At 33.8% G+C, this 27,666-nt stretch overlaps 1 long non-coding RNA gene across 1 annotated transcript in view; it reads right to left on the bottom strand.

Annotated features, from left to right (window-relative positions):
* Positions 1-27,666, bottom strand: part of LOC143679352 (uncharacterized) — a 146,968-nt gene that overhangs the window by 56,676 nt on the left and 62,626 nt on the right. The gene's annotated exons all lie outside the window — the stretch shown is intronic.

Below are 27,666 nucleotides of genomic sequence, written 5' to 3'. Positions count from 1 at the left end.
CACTGTAGGGAACCATGAAAATCCAAAATGGTGTTTAAAAAAAACAGAATTGGTGGACTCATACTTCCTGATTTCAAAACTTTCTACAAAACCACAGCAAATACTTTAGTGTGGTATTGGAATAAGGCTAAGCATTCAAACCAACAGAACAGAACTTAGAGTTCAGAAATATACCCATACATCTATGGCCACTTTTTTTTTTTTTTGACAAATGTATCAGCAGTGTTCACTGGGGTAAGAATGGTCACATCAAAATGGTGCTAGGCCAATCTAAAAGCAAAGGAATTTTGATGCCTAAATATTACTATATAAAAATTTCTATAAATGGTGCTTCAATAATGGGATAACCATGTGGAAAAAGAAAGAAATGTGACCCGCATCATATAGCATATAAAAAAAAAGTGATTAATGACACAAATATAACAGCTAAACCCAAAAGGTCTTTCAATAAAACATAGGGTAGGTAATCATGCCGTTATATTGGACAATAAATGTTTAGATATGACACCAATAGAAAGAGGGAAAAAAGAAATGAATTGGATTATGAAAATTGAAATCTTTTTATATGAAGGGACATTTTTTTAAAAAGTAAATTGTAACCTACAGAATGGGAAAAATATTTCAAATAATATATCTGAAAAGGGTCTAGCATCTAGAATATATAAAGAATTTTTACAACTCAAGAAAAAGTCAATATTTGCAAAGAACTTGAGTAGACATTTCCACAAGGCAGTTGGAGAACATCATATCACCAACAAACACATGAAAAGATGCTCAACATCATAAGCCATTAGGGAAATGTCAATTAAAACCACAGACAGTTAACCCTTTACCCACTAATACAGCAATAAGCAAAAAACAGCAATTACAAATATTGGTGAGGATATGGAGAAATTGGAACATTCATACATTGCTTGTGGGAATGTAAAAGTTTTCATCAACTGTGAAAAGATTTTGTTAGCTTTGCATAATGTTAAATATAAGTTACCATATGGCTCAGCAATTTCTTTCCTAGATAAATACCCCAAAGTATTGAAAACAGGCAGTCAAAAAAAAACATAAACACACATATTGATAGACGCACTATTCAAAATAGCCAAAAGGTTGCAAACAGGCTATATGGCCATCAATAGATAAATGGATAAACAAATTGTGTTACATACACACAGTGGGATATTATTCAGTCAAGAAAAAGAATGATTTACAGATACTTTCTCCAATGTGGTCAAACCTCAAATAGGTCCCAGAATATGCCGGGCTAAGGAAAACAGATGCTTATTTATGTCCCTTGTAGCAGTCTTGAGGTAAGAGATCCAGGTTGGTGGTACAGTTCTGCTCCATGCATTCATTCATGAATCAAGGACCCTTCTTCCACCTTGTTTGTCTCTTATACCTTGGGTCATTAGCCTTGTCTGACATATCAAAGCTAGAGTCTCTATTGGCCATTTTTAAGGTTGTGGAAAGACTCAGACAATATGGGAGAATGGACACTATTTTCAGGACCAGAACCAAAATTGTCATAAATCGTATTGGTCACATTTCATTATTATTAAATTGGTCATATGGCCAAACCTCACAGCAAACAGGCTGGGAATTATAGACATTATTGGATGGCAATATCCCCAGTTGTAGTTCTGTTACAATGACATGAGGAAGAAATGAGTTTTGATGAATGGCCTACAGTCTTCACTGCTTGCTGGTACTCAATCAGTAAGGGTTTGTGTGTGTGTCATGGTAACAGGCCCTTGTACCATTGCAGGACCAAGATCAATGGATCCTATCTTAATGCATTAGCTTAGGAAATGCAAGGATGGAATGACATTTTTCTGCCATACTGTTAAAAAATAACTCAAAGCATTTCTTTCTATTTCTCTCAATATAATAGACTGACTTTGATTGCATACATTTTGAGATGACCAGTGATGTTCTACTTTTCCAGATTATTAAAAACAATTGCAGAACCATAGCTCATGCCGTGCATATACATAAAAGCTAGCTTTAAAGGTAATGCAAGACAGGCAGAAACACACAATGCTAATGCCTTAAGATGTCATATTTAAGATCAACAAGGCCAGTTGTATAAAGAAAACTTACATAGAAAGTCTAATAATTGAGAAAAGGTAACAAGGGCCAAAAAACATATCCTTTAAACATTATATTGTGCTTTTACCTTGAGAGAATGTAGATGGAATATCGTTAGCATAAAAGTGACAAGATATGGATTACATTTTTAAAGTGTTACACACACATCTTCATTGAGAACACATTTTGTGATGACAGGATTATTCTGGTGTTCCGTTATGAATGAATTCAAAGTGGGCAACCGTGGAAGCAGGAAGACCAGTTTAGAAGCGTATTTCAGTAACCCAGGTTACTGATTGCCCTGACTGGAGTTAGTAGAAATTGTTGGGTTCTGGATAGAATCTCTTTATCATATTTAGGGGGATGATTCCGTTTCTTTCATCTATGAAAGTAATTTTTATGTTTCTTCAAGCAATTTTTTATGAGAAGTAAGAATCTGGAACCTGAAATTCTTTAAGGAATAATGAAGCAGAAGTCATTGGAGAGCTAGGGAGTTAGATGATGAAATTTTTGAGGGATGTGGAGAAGGAAGAGGTGTCTGTGTATGTGATGATAGGGGAGGAACAGGAAAGTTCCAAAATCACTTGAAAAATATAGTTGAAAAAAACATTTCAAAGACCAATATTTTGGACAGAAATATTTTGGTGAAAGAGTTTCCTCTTCAAATATAGATTTAGAACCTTAATTAACTGTTCATTAGAAGAATGAAAATAAAAATAACTTAAAGAATGAAAGAAAATTCCAGTAGCACTAGGGGGCTGTTAAATATTATCAAGATGATCACAGACAGTATATTTAAATCTATTTGAATACTAATTAACTATATTTATAACATTATAGGAGACATAGAGATACATTTTTAAAATAGTACTCAGGAAAAAAGATTCATGCAATATTTTTGTTTTCTTTCTGGTGCGATAAATTTGGACGTAAAAACTATAATCTTAAGGAATTTTGACCCTAAAGGGAAAATATTTAATCATCTCTTCCCTAGACTTTATATGTGGTAATTATTTATTTTTTTAATATCCTTTCATAATCTAAAATTCAGGTTTAAGAAAAACAGAATTGTTATTTTAAGTACATGACACTCACTCAGTTTAAGCTGTTCTACCGTATTTTTAAATATACCTTCAGTTTTATATCCATGACTGATATTTCTTCTGAACAAGACAATTTGCCTTCAACAAGACAATGATTTTTAGCAGCACTATAACTTAGATGGATAGCAATTTAGTTTGGCACAAACTTCAGAGTAACTAAACTTCAGAGTAATTATCTGGAATGAAATAGTGCAGCAAAATAAATGAATCAGCAATCATTGTAACGTCAATTTTCAGAATTTTATGGATTCTTAAATTTGGAGACCTATTTGGTTGTTTCTCACAGCAGAGAATCATGTTTAATTGGCATACGGCTTAAATCAGTTGCTCTCTGTCAGAAAAAAAATATTTGTAGCTTTTGAAAGAAAGATTAATCATCTGAAAAATAATGTATAAATAATGAGAGATAAAAAGTAGCAGCTTTTAATAGAATTTCAAGGTTTTCATATTCTTTTAAATTGTTTCCATGGGACTAAAATGAAGTTTTGCCACTCTTGCTTTTTAATTATTATTATTAATCCTCCATAAAAATAAATGTTTTCCTTAGTTTTTAGTGGTTATTGCACGAGAGTTTTTATTAAAGTCTATTGCTAGAGTTTTCATCAAAACTAGTCCTAGTTTTCCTTAACTAATCACATTGCGACTTTCAGAATCATAGTAAACTTAATAGCAATTAAGGATTTCTGAATTTGAGTTTGATGTACACTGATCCCTGAGCCTTGACTTTTCTTGGGCTTCAAAGTTGCAGAATCATAGTCACTTGTGTTGGAATAGCTATATTGCACTTAATATTTATTATTAGTTTAAAAATAATACTTAATCAATTAAAAAAAACCTGCAGGATTTAAGATATGCCTAATAAACAATGGATTTGCAAAGTTGTTAAATTTTAATTTAATTTAATTAATTATGTTTTTGCATAAATCATGATATAGCCACATATACTGGAAATATGTTTATCATGATGAAGTTCATATCCTATTAAGTCAAATCGGAATGAAACACAGGCATCAGTTAAGAATGAAAACTGTAAATTTACTTCACTGCTTCAAGAACATTTTTAAATTTGTTATAAAACATAACATACTTGGCTACAGGAGATGTTCTGGGAAGGACACAACAGCTTGTATCTAGAAGCCATCTTGTTTATGGTCCTTTCTATAGCTAAGATGTTAGTGTTTTTGCTGCATTCTGTTCTGCTTTAACTATGTGCTTGCTCAAAGTTTACCTGATACTTATTGAAAGGTCCCCAATCTCTTTCTTCCTACTCATTCCCACATGACATATATAACCTCCCAATCCACTCTCACAGGTAATGGAATAAATTTATGAGTACACGTCTATTCTAAAATTTGTATAGTTAGAAACAAGTATGCATAAGATATATGTACACAATTTTTTGAATGTAAAAATATGCATAAACTAATATATGAAGGCAGAGGTTTAATGTTTTTATGTAATGGGTGTATAGTATGTATGAAATGTTGTCTATGTTTGTTATACAAATGCAGAATTATATATTTTGCATTTCTCACCAAACAATACATGTAGAAATTTAGTAAGTTCCTTTAACAAGAACAAAATATGGACAATTGCATGCCAGTAAATATCTGGAAAAATAAAAGTGGCTACTAATTTTCTCTGGTGATTTTGAACATTGGCTATAAATACATTAGACGTAAGTCAAAGATATATGTATCTCAGAAAAGTAAATAAATAGGGATTATCAGGAGATTAGGTAAAATCCACACCTGTTTCTCATCAGGCAGGTAGATATTATCATTATTTTTATCCAAGGTATAGTTTTTCCACATTGGGAAAAAATTGGTATGTCAAGAGATGAATATTCGAGGAGATAGCTCATGTTAATTTTATAGATAAGGACAATGCAGCTCAGACATAGATGAAATGTTTATTCAAGAAGCAGAGTCAGAATTAGAAGGCAGGTCTTCTAATAATTATTTCTCCACTGCTAATCTCAAATTCTTAATTATAGCAATAATACTAGACAGAAATCTACATATATCTTGTCACATATGTTAAATTATGCCTCCCTTTTTCTTCTACTTAGACAGTTGGTTTTGTTCATCATATGTTATGCTTGTTAATTTATATTATGAATTAATTGTTTAACTAAAATAAATGTGTTCCATCATTCAATTTACTGAGTTTATTATTCTGATTATCATGTTCAACTATTTACTGCTCACTACAGTTTCAGAAAATCTACAAGATTTAAGATCATCCTAGTAGGGAAACACACAATTTATAATGGAAAATATTTAATGAGACAGATCAAGGAAAGAGGCATGCAGAAGCTACCAAACATTTCTTTAAAGATTAACACCAAACCTCTAATATTCATCTTTCATGAATATCAATTTGCCAATTCTTCCAAGAGTCAGAAAACTATGGGCTACAGGTCAAATCTGGTCTACCCACCTGTTACTCTAAATAAAGATTTATTGGAAGATAGCTATATCTATTTGCTTATATATTATCTATGGTTCTTTCCTGTTATGTCACTGTTGAGTAGCTGTGAGACAGACTATTTAGTCCACAAAGCTTAAGACATAGTTTTCACGTAAAAATTTGTTGACCTTTGCTGTAGATGCCTCTGCTAAAAGTTGTAAAATTTGAGCAGCTACTGAGAATCAAGAAATCATATTATTTATTCTTAGAATTTGATAATTACTTAAATTATATTCTTGCCTTCACTTAGTATGTTGTGAAATTGATATGCAATGTTTTATATAACCTCTAAGACTAAACTATTTGAAGCGAGAATCACAGTTTTATTCCACTCTTTCATTCCACTCTGTAGTCTACTCTTCAAGAAACCAATTTTAATAGTTTCAAGACAATATGATTTCAAGAAATGCTCCCCTTAAATCCTTCAAAATTTAAATAAATGTTTAATCCCTGCTTTACGAATTTCTTTTTTTAAGATAGATGTCAAATTTTTAGTTAAAGAAGACATATGTAATTGTAAATGCCATACAATGAAGAGCACAGTACTAAAGAATTTTAGGTGGTAGAGGGAAGTAATAGCTGCCCTAAAAGTCATACAAGGTAGGGCAGGCCATGGTGGCTCAGCAGGCAGAGTTCTCTCCTGCCATGTCATAGACCTGGGTTCAGTGCCTGCCCATGTGAAAAAAAAAAAAAAAAAAACAGAAAGAAAAGTCATACAAGGTAGGTGTTAACCACCTACAATAGTGCTGCTATCAGAACACCCCCTCAAAGAATAAATTGCACATGTATTTACAAAGGTATGACATATATATTTTAATGAATTAATCTATTCAAGCTTTTCGTTTTCTTTTTTTGCATGGGCAGGCACAGGGAATTGAACCCGGGTCTCTGGCATGGCAGGCAAGAACTCTGCCTGCTGAGCCACAGTGGCCCGCCCAAGCTTTTTTATAGACCAAGTAAAACAACAAACGTGATTGCATTTAAGGTTGAAAAAATCATACGACAAAAAATTATATAAGGAATTGCAAGTTACTGTTATTTTGGTTGGTTTACTTAATTGTTTAAAAACAGTTTTCCAACTGATACCAGCATTTTAAAACAAATAAAAAAGAAACAACATTCATTCAGTGTAAAAATAACCAGCTAACAATGTTCCAAGATATTTTCACACATAGAACAATAACAACAGACCTGAAATAAGGAAAACGATTTCTATCCAAGATACTTGTTTTTCCTACATGTGCATCCAACTGTCTCTTAGCCACTTCTTCAACAAGACTCTTTACATGCTCTCTATTATATTTTGATCACCAACTGATTCTCTTAGTTACAGTCTGCCTGATATAAATCAATATGATAGAAACCCCTTCTACGTCTATGTTCTAGCAGGCATTGTGCCAACTACATTATCTACCCACTGTGAGTTTCTGATTTATTGTCCTTAGTACCTAAACAAAATATGTCATAATATATCTCTAGTAGCATTATGAAAATTATGAATCAAAGGCTTAAAAGCATTATGGAGCTCTATTTCTTAAATGATTGAAATTTTTTTAAGGATCATTTATTCCCACAGTGGGTACCAATTAATGCCAGGTTTATGAATTTTTACTTGGGTTTGACTCTATGTCCACATGATCAAATATAGAAGAAAGAGTTAGTGATGTGTCTAGCTCAAAGGGCTTTACAAAAACAAGTAGGCACTGATTTAGTATCACAATTAGCACCTATTTATGTGGAATAGATTCTAGTCCTATTATCACAATTAGCACCTATTTATGTGGAATAGATTCTGGTCCTATTAAAAAATAATGTCCTATTGTCACAATGTTGAAATTGATGATGATGTAGAGTATAGGAGAAATTTTTTTCATGTAGTTTTCTAATTATGTTGTGCATGAAATATATACGAATATTGGTTAAGCTGTAACATCTGGCCTCACTTTCAAAATAATGACCCATTAAGTAGGAGACTAGGAAATGAATCTATATTTATAAGAAAGCAGTCTTTGGAATTCTTAGGTAGGACATCCAGGCAAAAATATTTGAGACACACTGATACAAACTTGGCAGAATAGCCTTCAATAACATGTTTTTATACTAGTATTAATGTCTTTCCCGTATTCATAAAATTAGTAACCCTTTGCCACCTCTCTCCCCACAAATTGCCATGTAAGCATACACCTGTAAGGCTTGTCTCTAATTTTATATTATTGGATTTCACGAAAACCACAATGGTTACCAAGTTAAGACAACCTGGGCTGGGAATAATTCATACTAGAATAATAATAATTTATTCTAACCATAACCAATATCATATGTATTTATTCCAAGAAAAGAGAGTCTGTGAACCTCGATAAAGTAATGATGCTATCATGTGATGCACTTCTACTAATAAGGGGAAAAAAGAGGGGATTTTCCTGTAGACAATGATCATTAAAATTAGAAATTCATTCAGGATCTAGGCCAACTCTTTGGTCAAGACACTGGTGGTGGAGTCCTTGAAATGCACTTTAGGCTTTCCTTTTAATGTATGTAAGCTATTGTGACATTAGAATGGTAAATAGGTTTACTAATCATCTTAATTTGCTTAACACTTCAAATTTTACTCGGGAAACTACAAAGAAAAAATAAAAAGCAACTAACATACCAACAACCTTTGCAGTACTAATCAAGATCCCTGCCTCCACCAGAAGGGAAGAACTGTGATGAACAGGTCATGCTGACCCCAGAACATGCTTGCCTACACTAGATAGGCCCATTCCTATGCAAAAATTCCATCTGGGCAGTTTTTGCAGATTTATGGTACCTGTTTTAGGTGGCAAGATGCTGGAATGCAATGTACCAGAACTGCAACAGCCTTAAAAATGGGGATTTAATAAGTTATAAGTTTACAGTTCCAATGCCACAAAAATGCCCAAATTAAGGCATGCCTATAAAAATGTTCAAATTAAGGCATCCAGGGAAGGTGTTTTAATCCAGAAGTCCAGCGATAGTTGGGATTTCTCTCTCAGCTGGAAAGGCACATGGAGATGTCTGCTATAGCTTTCTCTCCAGGCTTCTTCAGTGGCTTCGCTGGGGGTCTGTCCATTCCATTGGCTCTGTTGGTTCTGGTGGCTTTGAAGCCTTTTCCAAAATGGTTCCCTCTTAAAAAGCTCCAGTAAGCAACCCCACCTTGAATGGGTGGAGACGCATCTCCATGGAAATGAGGTTACCACCTAGATTGGGTGGGTACATCTCCATGGAAACAATTAAAATGATCCCTCTCAGCAATATGGAATGAAGATTAAAGAACTCGGCTTTTCTGGGGTACATACACGCCAGCACAGTACCCAAGGACACCCTGTCCTAGACAACTCACATAGCTTACATCCTACTTGCCTCCCTCTCCCTGTTCCCCAATACCCTATCCTTGTTCTGTGCAGGTATATTGCTTCCCTACCACTTTGCTTTGTTCTGCTCCAATGCATGTCACTTAGCTCAATAAATTTATTCTGCATCCCGGTTTTCAAAGTCTGCTTTCAGTTTAACACTGCACTCTGTATTTCTCCTTTTCTCTCTACTTTTAGTTTTTTTCATTCATCATCTGTCCATATTTCCCAACATATAGTCCTGAAAAAAAAAGCTGGTCATATAATTTATTTTTACTCATTTGGACAGAGTATTTGGTGCCAATTCAGGTCATGAGTTAAATAAGTTATTTGTATATTTCTTGAAGTCATGCCAATAGTAGCAGTTGTCAGATAATCAAAGTTATTCCCATCAGCTGGATCTTTGGTAAAATTTGTTGAGATTTTTTTCAATAAAGCCCCAGGGTTCCCTGTCCCCAGTATGGCTTGGGATGAAGCAATTTTTCTTGGAATAGAAGAGCTCATAGTGCAGTCAGTGTTATAAATTCTTCAAAATATCTTGGAAAATAAACTCACTGAAGCTGGTTGCTTAATTTTCTTTGAGTTTCCTCATCTTTTAATATCTGTTCTAATACATATACATAAATTTGTTAACAGGCCTTTAAAAATATTAATTATTCATAACATAATACTTTTAATTATGCAATAAATATTGAAATAGAAAAAAATGTAGTTAATCAGATTATAAATGCTATTAATGGTAAAATATTAATCCTTGGTACACTGTATTCAAAGCATAATTATTTGCAAAAATAGAATTCTATATAAGCCAAAAATCATTATTCTTGTATTTAATAAGAATATATATAAATATATATATATATATACACATGCATATGCAGTAAATGCATACATAGTGACTTCTAGCCATTCGTTATGTGGGCAACGTGTGGGACTAGTCTTGAATTAATTGAATTTCATGGCATTCTTGCATATTTTCTTGTATTCTCTGAACTATGGATGAAATGAATAAATATTATTTTTAAATGTCTTATGATAGAGAATAAATCTTGCCCTATATTAAGTTTATGTTGAAGATGAAATTCAATCTAGGGTTTAAAAAAATCATTAAAGGGCTAAAATTGTGGAACATTTTTGTATTGAAGCTTTTTTTTTATTTAAAACTTATACTTTAGTGAGGGAAGTCAGTGGAAATTATGAAGCAAGGAGCTCCGGGGGCTTATGCTGCCACAGAAACATTAAGAAAATGGGCAAAACTGTTAGAATACAATTTTTTTGAACTCTAGAAACCAGCCACATAAATCAAGTGACAGCTGGATCAAGAAAAGGGATACTTAAACTTGGCAGGAAAGTATGGCAGAGTTTCAACTTACCCTTGATCCATTCTCCTCCCAAGCACATTTTTCTGGTTGTAGATACATAGTGTCAGAAGAGTTAGGGTGTATTCTGCTCTCAAGGAATTGCATTTGTCTATTTTAACCAGCCTGAAGGAATGCAAGGTGCTTGCTTCTTTTTGGTCAAATCAGACCTCCCTTGGGACAGATAAGTGACTAAGGGAGTGCATTCCTGTCAAATAAAAAGCTGCTGCCACCAGGGGAGAAAGATTACCAATAGGCTAAACAACAAACATATTAAAAACCTGGTAGAAGAACTTGAGGAGAGTATTACCTTGGGGAAATAAGAACTTTGAAAAATTCCTGCTTATAAAAGGGAATCTTGAAAGTCATGTGCATGCCCAGGGCAGGACTCATGGCCAGAAAAGACCTGAGAAGAAGCTAAACCTTTCACTTCTGGGTGTTCTTTCTTCTCAGCAGAAGCAGAAAGTGAAGCCTAAGGCTAAGTGCTAAAGAAATTCAAAACGCAGAGTCTATGTAGCAAAACAAAGAGAGACTTATTTTCGCTTCTTTTCACTTCCCTTCTTTTTTCCTTATTTCATTCATTTATCCATTCAATCATTCTTTCATTCACTCTCTCTCTTGCTCTCTCTCTCTCTCCCTCTTTCTGTCACTCTCTCTCTCCCTCTCCCCTACCTTCCCTCCCTCTAGGCATTTAAGTAAATCTCTTTCAAACTACTAGCTGGCCACAAGCTAAAGGAACAGAAAATATATACAACAATGAATACAGGTTGTAGAAAGAGTTTAAAAAACTCGATAAATAGAAAACAAGTACATACCACACAAGCAACAATAACAAAACTGAAGAAGGAGAATATAATTTCATAGATACAACATTATAATGTTGAAAATACCAAGTTTTCTACCCCGAGTTTGAAGCATGTGAAACATAAGACAGTATGACCCATTCATAGGAATATAAGAAATAATAAACATAAACTTTCTCTGAGTAAACAGATTTTGAATTTACAAGAAAAGAGCTTAAACTAATGGTCTTAAATATTCTAATAAAGCTAAATGAAATCAGAAACAAAATACTACAGGAAACCACGGGAATGATGTCTCAATAGAGCATACCAATAAAGAGATTGGAATTATAAAAAGGAACTGAATAACAATTCTGGAACTGAAAAGGACTGTAATGGAATGAAAAATTCACTAACCAGTTTCATCAGCAGATTTGAGTAGACAGAAGAAAGAATCAGCCCACTTGAAGATGGATCAATTGAAATTATACAGTCTAAGGAACCAAGGAAAAATGAATGAAAAAAAAAAAAGAACAGAAACTAAGATACCTGTGTGACACCATCAAGTGCACTGATAGTACCTCAAGGAGTTCCAGATAGAAGAGAGAAAATAAAGGGGCAGCAAAAACATTTAAAGAAATAATGGCCAAAAACTTCCCAAATATGATGAAATAGGAAAACTTCCCAAATTTGATGAAAGACATAAATCTACACATTCAAGAAGTTCGATAAACTCCAAATAGTATAAATGCAGAGTTCCAAACTAAGAAATATTATAATCAAACTGTCAAAAGTATCACAAAGAGAGAATCTTGAAAGCATCAATAGGGAAACAAATTTCCATGTAGAAGGGATCCCCAGCAAGATTTACAGTCAATTTTTCTACAGACAGCACAGAGGTCGGAATGCAGTGGGATAATATATTTAAAATATTGAAAAACAAAAACTATCCACCAAGAAGTTAATATCTGGCAAAATTATCCTTTGAAATGCAAGAGAAAATTAGACTTATCAGATAAATAAAAGCTGAGAGAGTTGGTCACTAGTATATCTGCCCCAAACTACAGGGATTCCTTCAGATAGAAATTAAAGGACACTACATAACTACCTGAAGCCATATGAAGAAATAAGAACACCCATAAAACTTACTGCATAGGTAAATATGAAAGCCAGTATTATTGTATTTTTGGTTTGTAACTCCTTTTTCCTCATGAATGATTTAAAAGGCAAATGCATAAAACAATAATTATACATCTGTGTTAATGGGTACACAATGTGTATGGATATAAGTTCTTACAGTAACAAAATAGAGAGAGATGGAGCTGGGTAGGAGTAGAGTGCTTTTTGGAGAGACAGGGGGAGTAGAGATCTTGTATGTTAACAAAGCTAAGTTAGGATTGATCCCAACTAGATTTTTGTCAATTTAAGATGCTAACGGTAATTTCCAGGGTGTGGGAACCTAAGACTGAGCCATTCCCAAAGTCTGTAAAACTCGAAAGCACGCAGCTGCTTGCATGACCTGGATCAATTTGTGTTTCAGCTAACCCCTATGCGAGAAGAAATGTGTAGAGGGCCAATGGATGTAAGAGATCAGACCCTTCTCTGCCCAGGATGTTAATTTATACCCTACCTTCTTCCTGAAGTCCTTGTGATATTCCCATGTTTACTGTTATCCACAAAGCAGCCTGTAATCCTTTCCCTGTGCACACAAACTATAACCAATCCTACCTGTGTGTTACGGGCCGCCTGGGTTGTACCCATGTTCTCATACTCAATGGAATGTCTGTGTCAAGCCCGTATATTTGACCCTGTTGATTCCTGCCTAAGTACAGGGTCCTTTCACCTCTGAATCAACCTAATCAGGGAACAGCATGATTCCTTGATAAGGTTCTTTCTTTACTCCTGTAAATAAATTCCTATGATAAAGTTCATGTTTTAGTCCCTACCTAGTGCCTTCTGTAGTCTCTAGGCTGGAAAGGCCCCTGTGGACAGGGACACAGGCAAGCACTAAGAAAATCGCTAAAATTTATTTTTTAAAGTGAGAAAATCAAAATGGTACACTACAAAAAATTAAACACAAAATAAGACCAGAAAAAAAAAAAAAAAGACCAGGTGCAACAGTTATATATTTGCAATTTTATTTATGTGAAATATTCCGAATAGATAAATCTACCGAGATATAAAGCAAATAGGTGCCTTCTAGGTCCTGGAAGAGGAACGAATGGCTAGTGACTGCTTAATGTATACCATGTCTATTTGGAGGGGATGAAAATCTTTTGGAACTAGATAGAGGTGCTGGTTACACAACATTGTGTATGTAGTAAATGTCACTGACTTATTCACTTTAAAATGTTTAACTATGTTATATGAATTTCACACCAATTTTTTTAAAAACTGTGATTCTCAAATTCTAACATGCATAAGAATCATATGGAGCGCTTGGCAGGATAATTTCCTGCTCCACCTCCAGATATTCCGAGTCAGTATGCGAAGGTCTCGCCAGGATTCTGCATTTTTAACAAGTTCATAGGTAATGCTGCTGCTTCTAGTCTGAGAATCCCACTTTAAGAAACATTACTTTCAAATTCCAAGGAGTCTTTGAAGATTTTGAGCAGGTATTAGCTCAAAAAATATTTACTGAGATGACAAAACAAAAGATAAGCTTTGACTATTTTCCTTTCAAAATTGAAAGCAAACCAAAAATCATGATTCTTTGTCCACTGTCGGAAACAGAAATTCTGTTGCTCAAAATCAGAAAAGAAAAAAATGACTCATGACTAGTTCTCACTATCGCCTCTACCCATTAGATGTTAGGTGACTCTGAGTTAATTATTGAAGTTATTCTGACTCAGTCTCTCTACTGCAACATGTGAACTATAATGCCTCTATTTTAAAAATGCAATTAGGTGATGAAAAGCATATTTTCTTGGGAAATTTCTTTATTATACCTAATCCCAGAAGTGCGTCTCGGCACAGATATAATATTTTAAGGGATTACTTTATTGAAATAATGTCTGCTTCTAAAAATCACTGTTGAGCACTATTCATGAATTATATAACGTTATGTTAATGAATAAGTACTATAATGCTATAATCTCTAATTTTCACTAATGTTTAAATTGAAAGATTTTTGTCAATCTGCTTAACTCTGAAATTCACAATTTAATATACCGCCAATATAGAAGTAAACTAGCAGATAGTCTTTTTTATCCTAATAAAATATGGTATTAGGTAGAAATCTTTCAAAAAGTTTTAGATATCTAACAATTCCTATTTGCCATTTGTAGTAAAATATTTGTACTGGGGAAAAGGTGTTGGGAAGAAAAATAAGTATCAAGATTTACAATGCTTTAACCACAGCATCCCTCTCTCTTTTCTACCCTATTCCTTTTATTTTTCAGTGTAAAATTTAAAATTACATACTATCCATTTCTTCTAAATGAAAATGATGCATTATTAGCCTGAATCCTTATAATTTATCAGTTCTTTTTGACAGTTCTAGGTAACAAATGACAGTGTATATATGACCCAGTTGAACAACGAATGCTGAGAGAAATTTTATGGACCGATTCTGAAATAAATTTTCCTCAAGATAAACACATACGCTCACCCACACAAACACACACACACATGAAAAAGAAGCCAGTCCAAATCAAAAAGGAAAAATTCCTTTTTGTCTCTGCCTCTTTTAATATGGAATTGTGTAAATAAAATGTTTGGCACGGCAGCAGCCTTCTCACAAACATAAGACAACCTGTTTAAGGATTACATGTCAAAACACTGAAGCTAGCTGAGCAAAATATCAGATAACCATGGATTCTTGATAAGATTTTTCAGTGAATTTACACACATATAACTCCTGTTTTCCAGACATCTTCTCACACATGATAATGGGATATTTTAAGTGATTGATGCATAGTTAGTACAATAGTCTGCTATTTGCTGCCAAGATCTCATAGCCAATAATGAACATTAATTTATTTCAGCAGTGCTCAATATATTTTTTAAAAAGGAAAGAGGTGATTCTTACAGTTCAAAGAATCTCAAGAAAATATATGTATCCCATTGATACAAAACACATGAAAGAACATTTAAATGAATTAGTATGTATGTCCTTTATCATACTGTGTGATATATTTTTGGAAAGAGTAATATTATTATCACAGATTCTAGTCTATCCTTCCTCAATGCTTGAATTGCCTTGAAGTCCTTTAATAAGAATGAATATCTATTCTGCTATTACCTTATACCATCTTATAAGATTAATGGATTCAAAATGCAAAAAAAAGAATATATATGTATACTACTTTAAAGATAATCTTACCCAAATCCTTCACTGATAGACCTGAAAAAGAATAACCACGTGGATCCATATAAAAAGAAATGGTCAAAGTAACACTTAGATGAATCACTTGAAAAATGAATAATTATTCATAGAAAGATTTTGCAAGTGAGAAATAGAGTAAGACAAAATTACCATAACATTAATTGTATTTTGGTTTGAAATATGCTCATTTTATAAAAGAGCTCCCAGTTATTGCACAATGCATACCATATTAACATAATATAATATTTGCTGAATATGGAAAATATGAAGAAAAATATATTAATGTTAAATATGTTTATGTTGTTTATTAGTGTACATTGTATTCTAAATGAGGTAGATATTTAATACCAACTTCACTGATATTTGGTGTAAAAGATGTGCAGAGAACATTGAAAATTAGGTCATAATTTTCCAGAAGTACTTATCTATTTATTTCATTAATAGTTAATTGATCTTGATGACATTTATAAGTTTGCTAAGATAAAAAAATGTTTGAAGCAATTTGAGATTTTAACTTCATGGTAACTTCAAAATATTTAAACATTTATTATGAATACATTTTTCAAATGGAGTATATTGGTGTATATGCTGGAATATTTCTATCTCATAGAATTTTGTATAGGAGAATTTATAGTAGCACCAAATAAAAATTGCAGAATTCATAAAAATTGGCTTTCATTTATTAAAATACAGTAGTTTTGATGAAAAAAATCATTACGTCAATTTCTTCAAGAGCATAGAGATTAAGAGTCACAAATGCATTAAAAAATAAAGCCATAAAATTGACGTGGAAACAATAGACTTATGTAAAGGCTACATAAAGAAATATTGTACACAATTTAAATATAAAATATCACTTAATTTTTTTATTGATTCAGTACAACCAGACAGGGTAGAATAATATAAGAATTTTTTCCAGAGATCTGATTTATATTGTGAACTCAATTTGAACAGAGATACAATAAGTAGGGAAAATACAATCACAAGTAAGTTTTATGATAGGAATAAACTATCACTGAGGAAAAAAGTTTCTCCATTTTTAAGCCAAAAATAACAACATTGTTTAATAAACCCACTGATCCAGATTTTAATTTCAGATAATTTCTTTTATTTTCCTTTCCATCTACAGATTCATTATGGATACTCTGCTTATTGAAAGAGAATTAGAACAGGCGTATGAGCTCATACTCTTGGGATGGAATAAAGGAAAACTGAATCACAGGAAATGTAAATGCTCAAATTCACAGAAAATACCAGATTATTTTTCAAAGTGTTTTTACCAATACAGAGAAGGATCTTATATAAACTCTCACTAATCAAATCCTACAGTGACAGATGCTAAATGTTAGCCCATTTAGCAAGTCCAAACTCACATCTTACTGGTTTTCCATGTGCAATTATTGATTACAAATGATATTAAACATCTCTCTCCATATTTATTCACCATTCATCACATTTCTTTCTCCATGAAATGAATTCATGTTTCAGGAATTTGTCCATTCTTTATATTGGTTGTTTGTCTTTATATATATATAATTTTCAAGAGCCCTTAAAGTGTCTTGCATATTAATATTTTTCAGACTGGATATGTTAAAAAATTTTCCCTCAATTTGCGGCCCATTTTTTCACCTGCATCATGACGTCCCTTTTGAGAGGCAATTCTGAATTTAATATAGTTGAGGTTATCAATCTTTTCATTTATGAGCAGCAGTTTTACATCTTCTTTAAGAAATATTTATTATATTCAAAAAACGTTTCAAGGTACGCTTTTAAATTGAAAACTGTAAGACACTAGGAACTTAATTTGGGGGAAGATTTTATATAGAGTTTAAATTTTATTTTTCGCTAGGAGTATAACTAATTGTCTCAGGACTATTTTTTGAATAATCTTCATTTTGGTCATCTAATCCCACTTCTGATATGTATAAATATTCTATAGATGTGTGTGGCTGCTTTTAAGTATTAATTTTGTAGTTTTAATTAATTAATTCCTGTGTCAATACTACCCTGTAATAATTACTGAACCTGTCTTTACAGACTGCTTTTATACCCAGTGGAGCAAGTCCTCTTCTGGTTTTTTAAGCAGATATTCTTTTTTTATTTGTTCATGCAATTTTTCAATCAGCTTTCTTGTAAAAGCGTATCAGTATATGAATTAGCTTTGCATTGCTACTAATTTGTTATTGCATTTCAACAAACTTTTATACATTATCTTTGATTTATTCCTAAATACTTTTTGTTATTGTAAATGGTGTATGTATTTTTTAATTATGTTGGAATGATCAGAGTATAAATGTAATTGTATATGAATACTTAAAAAGAAAAAGTGCTAAGCACTGATTATTTGAAATGATTTGTCTGTATATATTCTCCAATTTTCTATAATGAATATCATATCATCAATAAATGGTGATTGATTTCTTTCTTTGATCTATTCCTGCCCTGCCCTCTCTATTTTTCCCTGCTTACTACAATCCTAGAGTTTCCAGTACAGTGTTGAGGAAAAAATCATGGGCATCATTGCCTTGTTTTCCTAGTTTCACAGAGACTAAATCTAATGTTTCTCTGATCAGATAGATGTTAGCTTTAGAAAGATAGATGTTACCAGGCAATATAGTTTTTCCTATTCCTCTTTTCCTCCACGCTTTGAAGTAATGCTTTTCTGTATCTATTGAGTTCTGCATCGAAGATCTCTCTTTCTCCTGTGTAATGTATATCTATTCTGTTCAAAATTTCTCCTCAGTCAATCCTTATCAACTTCTCAATTAATCAGCTTATATAAATTCATGGTTTTTTCTAGGTTAAGTCACCCTCTCCTTGCCCCCTACAAGAAATACACAAGTTATTTTAATTTTATAACTGGATTTTGGATCTGCACTAACTTTTCAACTTTTATTTATACCAGCCACACACATTTTACACCTAAGACCCCAATTATTCTTTCATTCATTCATTGATAAAATCTACCATACTTCCACAAGTCCTCCAAATCCAAAGCTTAGATAAAAAAATAATAATAAAAAAATAAAAAAAAACACTAGTCATCAAATTCAAATTCAGACAGTCATGATTACAATTATAAATTTCCATAGTTCCTGCCTGGAACCAGAATGAGTAGTTAGTGTTTCACCTACATTGCTTGGTTGCTTACCTAAGCCTTTACATTTTTTTTTTTTTGGCGGGGGTGGGGGGGGATTTGGACTTTTTAAAAAGGAAAGCAAATATAGCATACAATGTTCCTGAAGCCTTTTCTGTTTTGAAGAGAGGATTTTCCCAGGCAAAAAGTTCCTTTCACTGAATGATCACATTTTACAGCTCTGCCATCTCATTAAGGGAACCTGTGGCTTTGGGCTCCAGATACATGCTTTGTGGAGGTCAAGTTCAGATGGCTCAGGCTGACCCATGAAACCCTCTTAACCCAAGTTCTTCTTGGTTCATTCTTTAAAGTCTTTCTGCTCAGGTGTGTGCGAATGTGACCTATATACTTTTCTTTTTAACGCTGGCTTATCCCATATAGTAAACATTCCGCATACAGCCAGGACACCTTCCTGCATTGTTATGAAACTATGCATCTATGCTTAAGTCTGATAAACTTTCCGCGTTCCTCATGCCTTTCCTTAACGCTAGAACTTTCATGGGGCATACCCACTGCCCTGTTTACATAAAATCAGCCCCTACCCTGTGGACTAGGCTAAAGTCATCTCTTGATTTGAAAACCCCTGCCATTTGTGCATAGTTTATCATAAGCAATAATTGAAGTCACTTCCTCACTGTCACAAAAGCCTTTATCTCCTCACATTTGCTTGCTGAGAGTCCATTCTTTCTTAGTGTATCAGAATTACTGCCCATGCATAAGAAGTTTGGCTTGCCAGAGACCAGATAAACGGCATCCCTCTTCCACTGCTTACTGTGGAAGCAGTTGAAAATTGCAAGAGCATGTAGAGAATTAAAAGTTATCTTTACTAAATAGAAAAGCTATCGGTAGTTGACAGTCTTCACAACCAAACACAGATGGTTCTAACAAGAGCAGAGTTCTTCCTTGGAAATATGCCTTTCATTGTATGGCAGCACAGTAGGAATATATGCCCATGAGAGATAGACCCTCTGCAAAAAAGTAAGGGAGGAGAAAGTAAGAGATATAAATAGCCAGTCAATCTCATCACTAAGTTTATATCACACTTTTTCTCTTGGGAAATTGAGTTATAGGGTAGAGTAAGTCCCAGTTGGTTTATACTGTTGGACCTCGAGGCAAAAAACAACACTGAAAGTGGGGCAAATGTTTTTACCATTAAAAATCAATAACAGAAATGTGCAATGCATAATGTTATTAGAAATGTATCTTGCAGCATCAATTACTATTACAAATACACATATTTTTGACCCAACAATACCATTCCTGGGAATCTCTTTATTCATATACAAAAAAATATTTTTGAGGAGGCTTAATGGGACATTTTGAATAATACTTAAAAACACTCACCATAAAAATTATTTGTTAAAATGTGTTCACAACCAAATAAAACAAATAAGCACAAAAATACTATAAAGATATATATTAATCTCTTAGGGATGGCTGCCTTTGAGTGACAAGAAAATAGTGTTTACTTCCTTCCTTTCTTCATTTCTGAGTTTTTTAGTTCTATAACTACAATAAAACATTAAAAAGCACAAGTGCCATGAGTATAATAGAACACCTTTAATGTAAAAGTGAAAATAACTTGAATTCCAACTGTACCAATAGGGAACAGTTAACAAATTTTGAAATATCTATTTCATGGAATATTAGTCAATTATGCAAAAATCACTTAGATCAAAAGTAAATATCAAGAATAAGCAAATTATTTGTTTTATAATCCAGGTATGTTTATAAAACAAAAATTAAAATAAAAAGCTTCTAGGAACTGTGTAAACCGAATCAGAATAATGGCACTTATTTTATATATACAATCCAAATATACGTAAGACAATAGAGACCAACTTATGTTCTTAATTTTGAATTTTGCACACACACCCTCAAATTGCCAGCAGACATATATAAAGTATGTTTTTAAACGACAAATACTAGGTAAATAATGAACATTGCAATATTTCATAAATAAATCCTAAAGCTGTTTAAATATGAGGTGTCTTCAATATAAAACATTATTCACTGGAGAAATTTTAAGCTGTCAGTCACCTGCAAGTATAAAAATATCTATCCTACATTATATTTATTGTTGTATATATTTAAAGAAATCTTCAAATGAATTGAGTGACTGTGTCCCTAGGCAAAATGACATGCTGTTACATTTCTCTACATTATTCCTATCTTTCTATAAAAATATGCTTCTTGGAAAGCACTGCTCAGGCAATGCAGTTGTAGAAAGATATACATATTATAATATTTGTTCTTTCCACTGACATTCTGTGATAAGGCAGGTTCTCAAGAGAGAAGTTGGTTGTTGGCAATTCACAAAATCTCTATGAAAACTTTGCAGTTAATTAAACAAAAATTCACAGAAATAAAGCCAAATTAGCTAGTGATAAAATCCATAAATTACCAAATTTAAATAAAACCAACAAAATAAGTTTCTGGAATATTTTAAATGATAATGTAATAGCATTGATGTTCTATTTCAATCCTTCTGAAGTGACCTTAAAACTCATTTCTCTTTCTTAAAATTATACATTTATGTGAGAATCTGAATATAGTTGGAAAGTTTCACTTTCTATTTGCTATTTTCTGTAATTTGTTTTCTTCTTTATTCTTGGAAATATGATACAAAATGATCTTAAATATCATATATTCCATCTATTTTCCCCTAAATAATTTGATGTAATAAATATCAAATCAGGTTTGCAAGTGGGAAAGAAAAATAGTAGAAAATCAAGTTAAGAAGGAATATATATTTTGGAGCATGTCTGAGGAAAATGCTTTATTTAATCTACTTCATCCCTTTAGTGAAGTCCATACAGCAGCTTAAATGCTTTTATGGCTTTGAAAGGAATATTTGGTTCCTGCTTTAGAGGTAGCTTATGTGCTTTCATTACAAAGGCTAAATTAATTCTTGTCTGGTGTGAAAACTCATTTAAAATATTCATGCATTATTAGAAAGTTTAGGAAAATTGAGAAATTCAAAGATCTGTCATGACTGAAATTTAATTTGTTCTTTTATTCCCAATCATTTAATAAGCACATATTTATATGGCATCATGAGGATATTGAGAAAACAATGATGAAATTTAGTCTTTGCCCCCGGCAGGAAGATATAGTACAGAAGTTGTATAGTTGTACATCAGTGGGATACAGAAATATGTGCAAACAATTAAGTTTATTACTTATCATAAGAGCAGTGTCTATTATCATAATAACAGTGTTCAGTTAAAGCATATCATATGGAACTTTTATTTTGAATGTAATGAAATAGCTGGTGGCAGAACCAGCTTAGAAACATCTGCTTAGAAAAATTGGAAAACCGATTCTAGGCCAAAAGAGAGTACTGAGTCAAGAAGAACTAAAAAATGTACAAAACAAGATATTAATGAAATTTAAAGAAGTAAGCTGACCTCAGTTAGCTCTCTTGACCCTACAGGCATTGGCCTATTCTGTATATTGAGGAAAAGAATTAGAGGCAAGAAACTGAGAATCTGATGATGCAAATTCCTATGACGTGCCCTGTGCAAAGTCACCTAAGGATCCCGGCATGGAATATGGAAACTAACAAAATTCTAGGTGGAGTATTAAAGGTCTTAAAGTACATGATCACTTTTAGCACAGAACATTAAATATTGAGATAGGACCTGGTAGGAGACTAAAGTCTCAATTACTGTGCTATAGAGGCTCATTCAATAGCTTTTAATTTATTGAACAAATAAACACTCTATTGGAGAGTCAAAACCTACGTCAAATCTGTAGGAATCAATTAGGGAAGCACACATATTATAAATTATGGAAAAATTTGTTTATTATAGAGAATAAATCTTATACAATTCTGGGTGGAACTGGAACAGAAAAGTTCTGAAAACTATAAGAAAAAATTAAGAACGAACACTGAAGCTGTGAATAAATTGAAACAGTGGAAATTAGGCATTTAAAGTTGTGGAAGTTCCACTTTGGAAAGGCAGCTACAGAAAATTATGGAAGGGTGTTGGCTTTTTGTAGCTAACATATATATAAGTTCATAGCACTGCATCTGTTGGTGGGTCTAGGATCATAGTCAGTAGAGCTAATGGGAGGGTAGCAGATTTGCAAATAAAGTAGGGAAATTTGAAAACAAGTTAGCACCTATTAGGGCTCTGTCAATCTTTTACTATCTCTAATAAATGATAACCATTTATTAGAGATGCTTTACTTTATCATCCTAAAAGTTTACACTTCACTACCACTTTTCAATTCTGAGGCAATTATTTTTACGGCCAAAATTAACCAAGGACCATATAGCGTAAGGAATTCTAGCATATGTAGATCCAGTTTAGGTGAATTAGCATAGTACAAACCCTCACATCCTGAGGGCCCTAAGGACATGCCCATTTACTTTCCTGGATGGCATGTCTAACCGAGATTTTAGCATAATCAATCTGGGGACAGAATGGCCCTCAGAAGGATGAAATAAGACTATAGCGCAAAGGAACTGCAAGAATGACCTGCTGCTTATAGGTGAGAGTCTGTGAGTTTAACATAAGACTAGATTCTGAGGGTGATTGAGGGCTAGAATATAAAATTAGACTTGGGAGTGCTCTCCCAAGTTACAAGATATAACACCCTGGCAAGGATCCCAAAAGGTCGCCAAACTCACTTGTAGGATGCCAGCCATAACCATAAAAAGCAAATGGCCTCTGAATGAAGAGAAAATGCAGGGATTTCCTGGGATATGGTCTAGGAACAGGTTGGGCATGCTGGACTGGATATACCATATGCAGTCTGAAGGCTCATAAGATGAGAATGTTCTGCTGGAAGACTATAATCCTAAGCAATGCACTGGTAGAAAAGTCACTCTCTGAGACTAGCATTGACAGTAGGAATGGTTGTTATGGAACTTGGCTCACTAAAAGCAAGACAATAGAGGCTAGGTGGTTATTCTTAACCATTACAATAGAGTTGATCATAACCATTACAAAAATGAGAAAATTTTGTATAGCAGCCAGAGGAATCTAACCTGCAGAGGGATATGGAGTGGGTGATGGAATACAACATCCCTGAGGAAAACAGATGGGCAGCCACAAAACTTATTATTCATTTTATATCAACAGGAGAAATCAATGATGAAAGGCCAGTAGACTGAATCAATTAGCCCATTAAAAAGTCATTGTTCCTTTCACAATTTTGAGAGCTGAGCTGGTTGTGAGACCTGGAATCCTTTGCCTGAAAAAGTTGAGAAGTCTCCAGGAGTAAAACCATAGTTAGCCCATGCAAAAATGGATTCCCCTTTGTTTCACTAAAGATACATTCAGTCATTTTCTGGTAGTCTGGTAATTGTAGACTGGGGAATGGAGACTCCAAGACATGTTGAAGAATGCTAGATAGAGAGTCTGTGTTGACCTGTGAGAGATCTAAAACATCACTACCTTTCTCTGTTAGGAGTGATGCATATTGAGCCACGTGAGGGGCTAATAGAATCTTGGCCAAGGTCTGATTTACAGACCTAACAGACATGACCTGGTGGTCATTTTATTGCATTATGTCCTTAGTCTATAGAGTAAGAGCTGTCATAATAGGGAAGTTTAGGGAAAGTCTTCTGAAACTACCTCTCCCCTGGAAAAGAAAGTAAATGGAGTGATATGGCAAATAAGGCAAAATGGTAAAAGTTGGTAGATCTAGGTACCTGGGTGTGGGGTATGTTGGGGTTCTTTGTGTGGATTTTGTACGGCTTTTTTGGCAATTGTCCTGTAAGTTTAAATTTCTTTCAAAATAAAAAGTTTAAACAAACAAACCAGAAACAATATTGCATCCCTGCCCCTTGTGAATGCTCATTTCACCCTTAATAACGTAAATATGGCAGGGGTGGTGATTCCCATAAAACCCACTTTAAGTCCGTGAAAATAGGATGAATGCTGGTGGATGACTGCAGACTACTGGAAGTGTAACCCAATTGTAGTCTTACTTGCAAAAGCCATGAGAGATATGGTTCTTCTGCTAAAGAGATTAATAGGGCATCAATCTTATGGCATGAAACACAAATGTGTTCTTTTGATTCCCAATAAGAATACAAGACTAGAAACAGTTCATATTCATGTGGATAAACAAAAATATACAGTCACAGATTTGTTCCATTGCTATGTTAACTTTTCCTGTTCTTTTATAATTTAGTCAGAAGAGATGTTGCATCACCTGGATATTGTAGCACATTTTTTGGAATGCATTGCAATCAGTGATAGAGAGTGCAGCAGGACACATGTGCAGGAAGCCTGTTGCCCATTATATGGTGGCACCAGTGTCCCTCACTCAGTTCATATCAATAGGAATCCTCTATGACAAGTTCAAAGAGGAGAACAAGTCCTCTATTTGCTTTATTGATGGTTTCTCCTGAAATGAAGGTGCTAGCCAAAATCACTGACAACTGCACTACACCATCACACTATCCAACATCTTTTACACTGTAAAACAGTGACAAGGGAAAAGTCTCCCAACAGTCAAATCTTCAACCATACAGCTGGTCATTCACTTTGTGTGGATACAGAAGTGACCCAAGAAGAGAATTCACATGGATTCACAGGTAGTGGTTTTATGACCTAGGAAGTTGGTCAGGATCCTGAAAGGAAGTAAAAATGCAATATTAAGGAAAATAAAGGCTGGGATACAGGTATGTGATATGTGAAGTGTATGTGAAGATCTTTGTGCCACACAGTATCATTCCCTTGAATACATCCATCTCTGAAGAAGGATCAATCCACTGAGCAGCCAAAACAGCTCAGCAAGTGGACATTAGCAAGCTTTTGTAATCACAGCAGCAAGGCTGACCTAATGGGCATATGAATAAAATGGCCATAATGGCAAAGATGGAGACAACACCTGAGCCCAACAGCATGAGCTCCTGTTACCAATGCTACTCTAGCTATTGGCAGAGCCCAGTGTTTAACTTGCCAGGAACAGAGAAAAATGATAGGATATTCAATTACCACACAAAAATTTGGTGGCAAGGATTGTTGTTTGGTATTCAAGGAATAGACATGTATGTGAATGTAGGCTTACCTTTACTGCTTGCACAGCCTGAGGACTTGTTTGATCTCCTGACATCAGATTATACTCCAGTTCCCCCTCGTGGCCCACTTCCAAGCCCTCTCTCTCAGTGAATTCTCCTTTTTTCCCCAGTAGCTTTTCAATGCCTCAGACCAATCAAAGTTGCCATTGCTCCCTGGAGCTAAGGCACTAATTCCCTCAGGCTTTTTTTTATTTTTTAAGTGTAATTTTTTCCATACCATAGGAGGTGCTTTTCTTTTTATTCCTATATCAGTCCCAACTGCTTTGCAAAATGCACAGAGAAAATATAACTAAGTACCTTGTTAAAAACAAACAAAGCAAATAAACAAGCAAAAAACCTTGCATCAGACCCAGGGACCCACTGTATATGAAAAAGTGGCACATAATTGGACTCATGACGGAACTACTGGCCTTATAACATAATGCAGCATCCAGAAGCTTCTCGGGTTGATGTCGGCTCCCAGAGGGGTCCTTTTGTGCAACCTTATCATCTGAAGGGAGGATTATGACAAAGACTATCTCCCAAGCATTCCTATGTGGTTTTGGAGACTTGAAGTCCAACATCAAGGCATTGGTAGGACTTACTTCCATCCCACGCTGGTTTGACTTGTCACAATCTTTAGGTTTTCTTGACTTCCATTTCTGTCTGTCACATGGCAATCTGTCTTCTTGGTTTTGTCCTGCAGTTTTCTCTGACTAATCATGTACAAATTTTCTCTGCCTTAAAAGGACTCCAGTCATTTAAATTAAGGCCAATTCTGATTAAATGTGGCTTCATCTAAACAGACTCTTTGAAGATCCTATTCACAAATGTGTCCACATTGTAAGTAAAAATATCTTCAAAGGACATATTTGTAATTTTTTTTTTTTACAAACAGGAGCACAGATTCGCACATGAATATGTTTTTTGTGAGGTGCGTGATTATGAACTGGGCTTCATGTTATTGTCCGTGCAAAAAAAATCATGGGACTGATTTGTAATTTCTCAGAAGCAACTATGCTCATATCATTGTTTCTGAATACTTATAACCCCAAGTCTTAATTATGTATTGTTCAATGGAGTAGAGTAGCTTATCTTGCTTAATTTTCAGTCCTATGGGTGTTACTTTGTCACTGGAAATAGTTTCAACCATGATTTCCTCACCCTTGGTCACAACTCATCCATATACCCAGTGAAACAAATTACAGTGTTCTTATTTCATCGATTCAACCTCTAGGCCTTTGTAAATCTTATTTCTCTAATTAAGCTGTAAAGAAAAATTACAATATATGGATTCACTGAGTAGCATCAGGAAAAGTGAAACTTATTTAACGATTTTGGAATCCAACGGGAATTTAGAGCTATTGAGGAGGTAGGTTTAAAAACTTGATGGTCTATATTAAAATAAATGGTTTTATGACAACACAATCTCTGCTATACCTTTATCAGAATCACTATAGTTGTGTACATCAGTAATACTGCAATACACTACAAATAACTAACTGGATTACATTTCCATATTACCAAATTGAGCATTCTGTCTATTCTTTTCCATTCCTGCAACTACTGCTCTATCTGACATCCTCCTTATTGCTTATCTGTACAACTTCAACAACTTCTCAAATAGTCTCTATATCTAGGAATATATTCTTTCCTAGATGACCACACTACAAAACAAAATATACCTTATGTAATTTCATTATTTCAAAATGTCTTCAGTCTCTTCAGTAGTTTTAAAACTGTTTTAAAAATAGGGGACACTTTCATTCTTAAAAGGCACTATTACATAAAATCTTAATATATGAAAAAAAAAAAAAGCATAGATACTTCTGCTTTGGGCCATAATGGATTGTGGACTAACTCTCCAGGCATAAACCCTTATGAAATAACAAAATATATGAGAAAATGGCTTTTAGACATTGGACAATAGGTAACATAATATTGTAATCTCTGAGACAAATTCTAAAGTATATGAGCAACCACTAGTCTATGTGTAAAGATATAAAAACATTGT

The sequence above is a fragment of the Tamandua tetradactyla genome, chromosome 4 (genome assembly GCF_023851605.1).
Source record: "Tamandua tetradactyla isolate mTamTet1 chromosome 4, mTamTet1.pri, whole genome shotgun sequence".
Taxonomy (NCBI): Eukaryota; Metazoa; Chordata; class Mammalia; order Pilosa; family Myrmecophagidae; genus Tamandua; species Tamandua tetradactyla.
The sequence above is the reverse complement of the archived record's forward strand: the minus strand, read 5'-3'. Positions and strand labels throughout refer to the sequence as shown.